General features: G+C 44.6%; 1 non-coding gene and 1 pseudogene across 2 annotated transcripts; one reads left to right on the forward strand and one right to left on the reverse strand.

Moving 5' to 3' along the window:
- Nucleotides 1–597: 597 nt before the first annotated feature.
- On the reverse strand, nt 598–2589 carry LOC125507300 (uncharacterized). 2 transcript variants are annotated; one of them, XR_015602611.1, is made up of 3 exons: nt 2032–2486; nt 1647–1849; nt 598–946 (listed from the first exon to the last, which is right to left on the reverse strand). It is a non-coding gene; the product is annotated as an uncharacterized LOC125507300 (transcript). The 2 variants fall into 2 exon arrangements; XR_015602610.1 differs by lacking the exon at nt 598–946 and having other exon boundaries at nt 1375–1849; nt 2032–2589.
- A 3223-nt stretch (nt 2590–5812) lies between these two features.
- LOC147972613 (uncharacterized) lies at nt 5813–6648 on the forward strand (annotated as a pseudogene).
- The last annotated feature ends 3675 nt before the right edge of the window (nt 6649–10323 follow it).

Here is a 10323-nt window from a genome sequence, read left to right on the forward strand (position 1 = left end):
GGATTTATTCTAACAGCATCAACCCACATGTAAAATATACAGTATTTATTCTGCCCCACAGAGATCAAATCAAATGTGATATGTGGAACACAAAAGACAGTACACTTATTTTTATGAAGAAAGAGGCAATTTAAATGAAAGTATGAAACACAAGCATTCAGCAGGGAATCGGCTGAATCAGAATTCTTTAACGTGGAGTAGGGAGAGATCAAGCCTGCTTATTTTATCCTTTCTCGGAGTGCAACTTATGTGACTTGAAAATTATACTACTCCCTCCATCCGAAAATTCTTGTCACTCGAACGGATGTATCTAGAACTGAAATATGTTTAGATACATTTATTTGAGCGATAAGTATTTCCGCACGAAGGCAGTACTAATTTTTTTCTCAAATATGAGCTCAACGGTATAACTTTTATTAGGTATAACCCACGTTTGGTTTGTTAAAGGAATACCCCCGGCTGTTAAATTGATGGTCAAAGTTAGATTTTGAAATGTTTGTGCGCCTTATTCATTTAAGTGGAGGGAGTAGTAAACTTATGTCAGACGTCTCGAATTCCTCCATGTACTTGCGTCAGCGTGAGCCCCCAGCTGAATGCTCTATCAATGATAGCTTCCCATCGGCAAGCAGCTAGCAATTCAGTATCAGTATAAATCTCTCACACACTGTCAGAATATCGGTCTTTCCATTCCACAATTTTGCACACTATCCGCGTCTATAACAACTTAGACAACTGAGAACACAATCCACAAACTTACATGGATTGGAGGGTTGCAATTATGCGCCGTATCAACAGGCCATGAGGCACTCGCCTCCACGTGCTTCACAGCTCACGCTAGTGGCGTGCCATCGCTACAGCCGGTGAGCCTCCACCTGATCCCTTCTGAGAGAGGCATCCATTTGTCAGCACCACATGCTTTTTTGTCCCAATCGTATGTATGTTCTCCCTGAATCATATAGTGTCATAAAATAATTTCTATATATAAACTGAAAGTTGCTACGCAGGGACGACAATAATTTACCAAATGTACACAATTCTGAAAGATAGTTATTCACCTTCAAATAGCATGGACAATATAAATAAGAAGTGAATAGTTTGATAAGAAACCTCTTGCCATGTCAGTAGACATTACTGGAAGTCATTGCATTCTACCTACAGCTCCATGATCCTCATTATAATCTGGAAGCTGGAATTGCACAATAACACTCATGGGTCCCCAGCTTCGAAGCAGGCTAATTGATTTCTTAAAACATTTGTAAGTGGACAAGAATGAACCAATACATGACAATGTATTACACACCCATCCTTCTTTCTTGGAGCCTCTATACACAGAGACCACGTATGAATAGAAATTAGAACGAATTGTCCGTCTAATTGGTTCAAACTGAATATTGACAGAAGAAAATGACACAATACATGCTTCTCATGCACTGAATATTAATCTGCAAATAGAAATCAGACAACACCAAATTTGACAATTAAATTAACAAATCAGTCCACATTCCTCAGTTTGTAATCACTGAAGCAAATGTCTAAATATCTGCATCTAATTATTAGAAATAAGAACAAAGCCTCGCTACTATCTCGGCACACATCTAAGAAATACAGATGAAGAAGCCAACTTCAGTTTGATGACCCATAGTTACCCGATTATTGTTGTAGTGGCTAGGAAGATGGGGATGTTAACTGAAGCCTCACCAACAATGGTTGTGATTTGATTACGACAGGGGACGGGAGCCCAAGACAGTCTGGCACGCAGCCGCTGCCCCATCTTTCCACTTCAATTGATGTTCTGTTACCACCTAGCTGTTCACAATGCATTTGTATCAATCCCTTTGGTACCACCTAGCTGTTCACAATGCATTTGTATCAATTCCTTTGGTTGAAAGGCAACTCAATCCCTTTGGTTGAAACGCAAGGCAAATGTGAAACAAAGTCTAAGGGGGCCAAAATTCATCAGAACGCAAAAAGGTAGGTAGTCTGTAGTCTGCAGATTAGGAACAGTTGAGATTCAGTGTACAAGAAACTTACTTGCGGCCAACGGGGAGCAGAAGAGGAACAGCAGTGCGGAGGTCAAGCTGAAGCTCAACTCCCGCGGCGAAGGGCGCGGCGACTCTCTCCCGCGGCGAAGGGATGAACGGCAGGGGGCGGCGGGTCTCTCCTGCGGCGAGAGGAGGAACAGCAGGGGGCGGCTCTCTCCCGCGGCGAAGGGAGGAATGGCGGGGGGCGGCGGCTCCCTCCCGCGGCGAAGGGAGAAACGGCGGGTGGGCGGCGGCTCCCTTCCGCGGCGAAGGGAGGAACGGCGAGTGGGCGGCGGCTCCCTCCCGCGGCCAGACGACGAACGGCGGGGGGTGGGGGGCGCGGCGGCTCTATCCCGCGGCGAGAGGTCGTGCGGCCTGCGGCCGTGTTGTGGCGTCAGTTGGGGGAGAGGTCGTGCGTGGCTTGATGCGTTAGTGTTAGTGGCTTGTGGCGTCAGTCGTACGATGGTGAGGGTTAGCGATCGATGGGTTAGTGGCTTGATGCGTGGCTTGCAGCGTTAAACATCGGAGGATTAAGAGCCATTAGATTTTGATGATGAATGGATGTGATTATTTGAATCTGCCCCTTTCTTTTTTTTATAGTGGTAGTAGATATACAGATAGCTGTTGTCAGAATCTTGACGATTTTTGCTGGTGCAGAATATATTGAACCTTGCTCTCTTGCTATTTTTTGTTTGTTCTTTCTGGATATTGTGGATATATATGCTGACAAACAGGAACACAATCAACCGTCAGCAAACAAGATGACGTGTCAGTACTTGACGCCTTGGGTTTTCTTACACTATCTCCCTGATTGCTTGAGCTCGACGCCGTGTTCCCCTCCCCTGCACGCAACGAGCCTGGCTGTGAGGAAACGGTTGAATCTTAGCAGGCCTAACTGGATGGTGCTTTAGACATTGTGCATGCCAAAATTTGATTGTAGGCCAGACAATCAAACAAACCAAAACTTGTGGTGGAGCTTGATAACAGGCTCACCTAGATTCATGTGTCTTCTGCTGGCACCGGACATGCAAGTTGTGATAACTCTCGCACATGTAAAGTTCACAAGCTCGGAGTGATTGGACCTATTGGCACATGGGTGCACTAATCTTGCTCCTAGGCATACAAAGGTAGTACTGCCTTCAGGTCAGGTTTGAGTCACAACGTTCCCTGTGCGTGCGGGCACTGGACATCCGAACTAGACCAGGATTGCTATTTCTTCTGCTGCTACCCAACCGCCATGGAAAAAGTTTGCATCCTGGAATTTTCTGATGCCGCTCATTCATATCTTTATCACCCTAACAACATATGGACCGTTATGATGCATTATCTTCTTCACGAGCCTTCCTCGCCACAAAGTAATAAAATAAATCATTTCAAAATGAAGCCAAGATTGCGAGTCTCACTGACTAGCCGTGACCTATGAGTAATTCAACATGGGTGTGTGACTGTGGTGCAAGTGGTGAGGAAAGTGGGGGGGGGGGGGGGGGGGGGGGGGAATGGAGCTACTCTTATAGGTCCACATGACCTTCAATATTTCCATCTGTCAAAGATTTGTGGCAGCCTCCAATGCTTTCTTTATGTGGCTCCCCGATAACCAAAAGTGATGGCACACTATACATCATTATGAATCTAAAAAACACATCATTATGTGTCTGACCTCACCTACCATGCATCGTGGTAAAGACTTATTTTCCACATTGTAAACAAATTAGTATTATGTACACTTGTCAGAGTAGTATGTGCCTTTACAACCCCGCAAAAAAAGGTGCCTTCACAAAATTCCGGGTGAAGACAAAAATGTTACTCAGTCCGTTCAGGTGCATAAGGCTAGTAATAGTCGGAGTAACTTAGGTAGTAACATAGCGCACTTTGAATTTTTTTTGCTTATGTGGCAAATAGTTAATGAGAAGTGATAACATAATACTATGTTACTGTAACATAGCACTTACCAAGACAACATTAGTCTACAAGCTATTAAATGAAGCCATATATGATACTAATAGTGTCATATACATGATACTAGTATAAGTTACTTCCCACTATGACCAGCCTAAGGGCAAAGACAATAGCACAGCCGGCTGCTGGTTGTACAGCAATGCCACATCATCATAAAGCCTTCTCTCATGTAGTAGTCTGACGTTTAGGCGGGCCATAGTGGGGGTAACATAAGTAGTATTACGTACTTGGGACTCGCAAACATGCTTATGTGGCAGGCAATTAAAGAAAAAAGAGATGATTATAGTAACATAGGTAGATATCGTAACATAATAAATGTGGTGCTATTATGTGTCATGCATGGCAATAAATGAAACCACCTATGATACTAATCTGTGATACTATGTACTATAGAGGTAGTAATATAGACTAGTAACATATGCATGTTACTAGTCTAAGTTACTCCCCACTATGACCAGCCTTAGGCTGGCTATTAGCTTGGCTCCATTTAATATTGCTTGCAAGTGCATATGATCTGCTGGGATGGAGAGCGCCGGCTCTAGCGCTCGCCGCGGGCTGGAAGCGGGCGCAAAGCTCTCGTATCTTGTGCTGCAGCCGGGCGCTTGACGAAGCACCCGTTCACTTCTCACTCCCTCTTTCTCTCCCCTCCAGGTGTGATTTGGCTGATGTGGATGGACTTATAGCCAGCTGAGTCAGCCTTACTATATTTGCTCTAAGTCATCTTATGTTGTGATCATGACCAAGATGGAGGGAAAAACAAGATGACTTAATGTTTATTTGCTAATTGGCCACTACATGTCGTGTTTGATAGTCTCAAGTCATTAAAAGCATGCACGCTCCACATCTTTTATTGGTCAATTCCTTTACTTATGTCAAGAAACAAGAAACAAGGTGAAAGTTAATGCACCGCGCCTAAGTGTTTTGAGATTATTTGGTTTTCTTATACACCTAGACGAAGGGAGTATGGACTTTGCAAATGTAAAACAATTTAAAATGTATGCTTATTATTACCCATCCTTTTCTTTGCTCAACCCAGGTGAACTCTTACCATTATAAAAAATATGTCAAAAATACACATTAAATACTCCAAGGCATGCATTCCTAGCAACCCTTAAAACTACTCAAATTTTACTTTGTGTCTCTATCTTCATTTTATATTTCTATGTTATTTAGTCATCTTGATTGTTGGAAATGGTTGAGACTTTCATTTTATATAGAGAGTGAAAACCCAAGCTAACGATTTTGTTATTGTTTATTTTGTCCCCAACTGAGGCTCTTTCAAGTTGTTTTTTTTAAATCTCTTGCATCTTTTAATCAGAAATTCGCACGAGCACGTGGGCGCAGGGTCACGCACCTGCCTAGGTGTGCCCAGTCGGACGATTTCTTCAAGGATGCGAAGTTGTTGGATTTCCCAGGAGGGCACAAACAAGTTTTTAAGTTTTAGTTTCTTAAACTTGGGGATTTTGTCATTCTTTCAAACAAGTTTTATTAGATAAAACTTGGTGAAGTTTTAAGAAGTAATCAAAATGTATTCAAAGGTGGTCGTATTTCAAAGTCCTCGTCACAAGGAACACGATTATATGAGGACGGAACTTAATTTGACTTTTGGTTCAAAAGATATAAAAGATTCAAAATCGAAAGCCAAACGAAAAATGGGGTGTGCCTGCCATAAATCATCTCTCATCTCTTTATGGCACTCCAACTTTCCTAGTTGACACCACCCAAATGCTCGTGAGTAGTCTCCAAATTCTAAGACCCTTGCTTCCTCGTAAATATTTCTAAAATGACTATAACTCCTAACTTTACCTAGGCCTTTTGTTAACAACCAGGACAAATCTTAGCCTCAAGTGATTTATGGTCCAAAGTCATGACATCGGTGTGGTAAGACTGTGGAGATGTTGTTGCGATGCATGTCCAATTTAGATGTATAGCACTGGGATTTTCTTCCTTCTTTCTAAGTCATTTTTATGCCATCACCGCATACATTTAAAAAAATAAGAATACATGGTTGTCATTCAACACGCTACTGCCATAAGGGCGAGCAAATCTGTCGCCTCCCAACTCCAGCCGCCACTGCCTCAGACCCCCTCCTCGTCACCATCCGGCAGCCCCGTCGGCAGCAAGAGGAGTGGGGACCCGTCGGTCTCGTTTTCTTTTCTTAGGTTTTTCTTCTTTGATGGCGTCGACGAGGTGGCGGCGGCAATGGCATGTTGGAATAAGGTCTCTCCGGTCCCTCCCTACCTTGATGACGTCTGATCCGGCGCTGATAAAGGGCATGTGAGAGTTTGTGTTCCCAAATCTGTTGGTTCCCTTCAGATCTTGGTAGTTCATGTCTCTTTCAAGGAGAGCTTTTGACTATCTATTGTTGTGGCGCCTTTGGTATCTTCTTTTGTGTTGTTCTGTGGCTTGACTTCATTTCTTCAACTCTCTGAACTGGTGGTGATGGATCGCAAGCCTGTCCTGCTTAGCATGATGCTCTAGCCGATGTTGTTTTAACAATTTTTGGATCTCATCTCAGGAGGCGAGTGGCTATTGCGGTCTTCAAAGCCTGGTATGGCAAGGGTGTTCGCATGTGTCACTTTTTGTTTGTTTTTAGTTCAGTGCAATTCCGAATCTCCGGAGGGAGGTGTACAATCAGAGAAAGAAGAAGACTAATATGCTTTTAATGTAATTATATTTTTTTACTGGTCTTTCTACGCTCAGATTCATTTCCATTGTACTAGCATTTGTTTTCTTAGATATTAATCAGATCTAAGATTTCCTTTGGGTGTCTATTAAAAAGGAATATATGGTTGTCAGCATCAATCAATGTGAGGTTGGGGATTATACTCCTTTTCATAGAAAGAGTAAAAAATGGTCAGCATAAAAATTGCGTATTAAAATAATGAAAACACTACAACATCATAGGTATCAAGAAAATGTGTTATATAATTCAAGAGATATCTTCCTCTCTAGGCTTATTTTTTAGGGAAAGCCATAATGGCGGTTTATATTTGGTGCGCAAAAAATGATACATAGTTTGTTAACACATCCACTAGAAAACCCGGAGGCTGTGATTTTCAAACAATGGTTGGAGAGGGCTCTAAGTTCCTAGCCAACAAATTTGCCGCCACATTAACCTCCCTAGGGCAGTCATAAAACAAAATGGAAATAAAATTGCTAAAAAGGAACATTCTTCATAAAATTGGGGCTGCATGTCCTAGCGAAATTCCACCACCTTACATGATCTCTACAGCCTCCATGTAGTCGGCCATGACACAAATTCTGTTGCACCCAACTTCATTTTCAAGGAGGAGCCCATCTCGTAGACCTCAAGCTTCCGTCGTAGCTGCATCGTCTACAAATGGGATATCACTGCATGATGCTGCCACAAAGAAACCGACCTCATCTCGAAGGATTGCACCCGTGCCACCTGCTTCCCTGTCGGATCAAAGGTAGCGTCGACATTGAGTTTGAGAATTCCCTCTGGTGGATTACCCCGACCATGTCTCTTTAACTTTGCTTGCTTCGAGTTTGCCTTGGAAAACCTTTTAGCAAGAGCAGATATTGCTTGTGTTGACCTGCTTGGTTCATAGACATGCTTGCCATGAGTGTAGCAGCGTCTTTCCCACCATACGTTCCATACTGTAGTAGCTACAAGATAGCTACACTGCACATCGGTAACATGGGCCATGGTAACGTTCGTTGGCATTAACAGATTGGCCAACACCGAGCCACTTTCCCTCTCCATGTCACATGCCTCCTGTACCACATCTTGAATCCCCATGAGCCTCCAAATTTCCTGTAGCCTAGGACACAGGAACATTGCATGTATAATGCTTTCACAATCTGAAGTGCATAGGGGGCGTTGAGAGGTCGTGATCATATGTCTGTTTGCGAAGACTCTAAGAAACGTACTCCATACATGTATTTTGATATTTTCCGGCACAAGCTACTTCCAAATGGTATGCCAAAATGGACTAGTAATTGAGGCTTGTATAGAGTTAGTCATCAACAACTTTCGTCTATGTTGATGCTCCCATTCTTCATGGTATGCCGATGTGACCGAAAATTTTCCACTCCTGTTAAAGTGCCATGATACGAAGTCATTCATCATTCCCAGAGCCAATGGATATTTAATATACCTTGCAAATCAATAGGCTAAAAAAACTCCGATATAAACTGTTCATCCTACACTCTGGTCTTTGTATCAATAAGCTCCTAAACTTTTGTGACCACAATGTTACCTCTTGGTGTCATTACCTTGTGTGTAGGGCTGGTTGGTATCCAGGGGTCTTCCCAAATATTAATTTCAGACCCATCACCAACTCTCCAGATATGCCCACACTTGAAAAACTAATACCACTCGAAAGTCTCTGCCACATATAAGAGCTCCCTTTCTTATGGCTCCAACACTGCTTTGCCAAAAGAGCTAGATTGAAGCAATGACCCACATTTTCCACCAAGCAAACCAGGCATGTGTTTTTCCAGATCATCATCTCCCCACTAGTATTTAGACATGGTTGTGATTATACTATTGCACAGCTCCATAGGATAACAATTTCTCCTTCCAACCTCTGATCTGCCTAGAACTCTATCAATGAGATGTTAGAAACTGTCTGTTTTGTCTACACTGACAAATGGAGGCAATCCCAAATATTTATCTGTAATGGCTTCCACCATGCTATTCAAAGCGGTGCATACCTCCACTCTCGTATCAACAAGGGCTTGGCTTCACTCACCAACTGTCCAGATGCTGCAAAATAATCATCCAGTGTTGTTTGCAGGCTGGTTGCAATGGCGCCATCTGCTCGGATGAGAATTAGCGAGTCATCCACGAATAAAAGGTGAGAGACCGAAGGAGCATCACGGCACACCTTGACTGCCATGATATTACTAGCCTCCTCCACATAACTGGTCACACTCATCAGCCCTCATCACAGAGCAAGAACAGATGTGGCGATAAAGGTCACCCTGTCTGAGTCCCTTGGATGAAATTAAAAAGTCGGTTAGTACATTGTTTACCCGTACCTGGTACTTCACCGAGCGTACACACTCGATGATCATGGCCACCCAATTTGGTGTGAACCCTAGGCGCAAAAGTATGGCCACCCTAGGCGCAAAAGTATGGCCACCAGGAAACTCATCCTCCCTAGGCTTTGCGCATGGATAGAGACGAGTCTTGTTTCAAGATGTTCTCTCGAGAGTTTGCCTCCCAAGACAAAACATGCACCGGTGCCTAGAATTAGACAAGATTTACAATCTAAACTAAACTCATATCTATTACGAGTACATCTATGTGCAACCACAACATATGCCTTTTGTATCTCACTTCATTGCCTTTTCCGTGCCCTAAATCTTACAGTTTCTCCTCCAGGGACAGTGGGAGGCAGGCTGGACCTCCATGCATCGGATAATTTCCTGGTGTCTCCTACTCCAAATGCATTCATTGGTATCTTAATCACACGTGATTGCATAACCACATTGTATTGCCTTGCGGAGAGCCTCGCCGCCATGAATTAAGAAAAAGATCATAACAACAGTACCTAAATTGTGAGTTTGCTCACTTTTTTCTTCTTTGGAGAAATATTGATAGAAAGTCTACTTGTGAATCGTGAGTGCATTCAACTGTGGTTGTGTGTGTGATGTGTGCGGGGAGGGGCATGGTGGGAGTGTGGGCACATCCAATATATAGGCCTCAACCCAATGACAAATAGCAAGAGGAGATTTGGAGTAAAAGATAGAACAAAGCACATCGTGACATAACCCCCTTCCTTCCCTCGCGTCGCCTTCCCTGGGCGATGCCAGGGGCCCCTCAACCAAAGCGCCGTAGGCCACCCCTCGCGCCTCCTCCTGCCACCGCTGCCGCCAGCGTGGCCCGCGCTGGCGACGGGCCCGGCGCCGAAGGCACCTGGGCAGGCGGAGGCTGCGGGATCCCATCTGAGGTGGCAGGGGCGGCACCTGTCATGGGAGTCCGAGGGCGGCGACCCTATGCCACGCGGCGATGGCTGCAGTTCCATGGCTGGCTGAGCGGCGGCCCTGAGATGGACGGCGGTGGTGGCAGCGCCCCATCTGGCAGGGTTGGCTGATCTGTGCGGAGATGGTGACGGCGGTGGCTGCGGATCCAACGCCCCGATCGGATCCGTAGCGGGGTGGCGTTGCGCCAACCGGCGGCGCGTGGAGGGACCGGTGAGGAGATGACGGATCTCCGCCGGAGTTCCGACGGCGGTCGTACGTCTTGGTGGCGAGGCTCCGCTCGGTTCCAGCCAGCCGAGAGAGATCGGGACGACTGTTGGGGAACGTAGTATTTCAAAAAATTTGGCTACGATCACGCGAGATCTATTTAGGAGAAGCATATCAACGAGCG

The sequence above is a fragment of the Triticum urartu genome, chromosome 5A (genome assembly GCF_056163025.1).
Source record: "Triticum urartu cultivar PI428250 chromosome 5A, HENAU_Tu73, whole genome shotgun sequence".
Taxonomy (NCBI): Eukaryota; Viridiplantae; Streptophyta; class Magnoliopsida; order Poales; family Poaceae; genus Triticum; species Triticum urartu.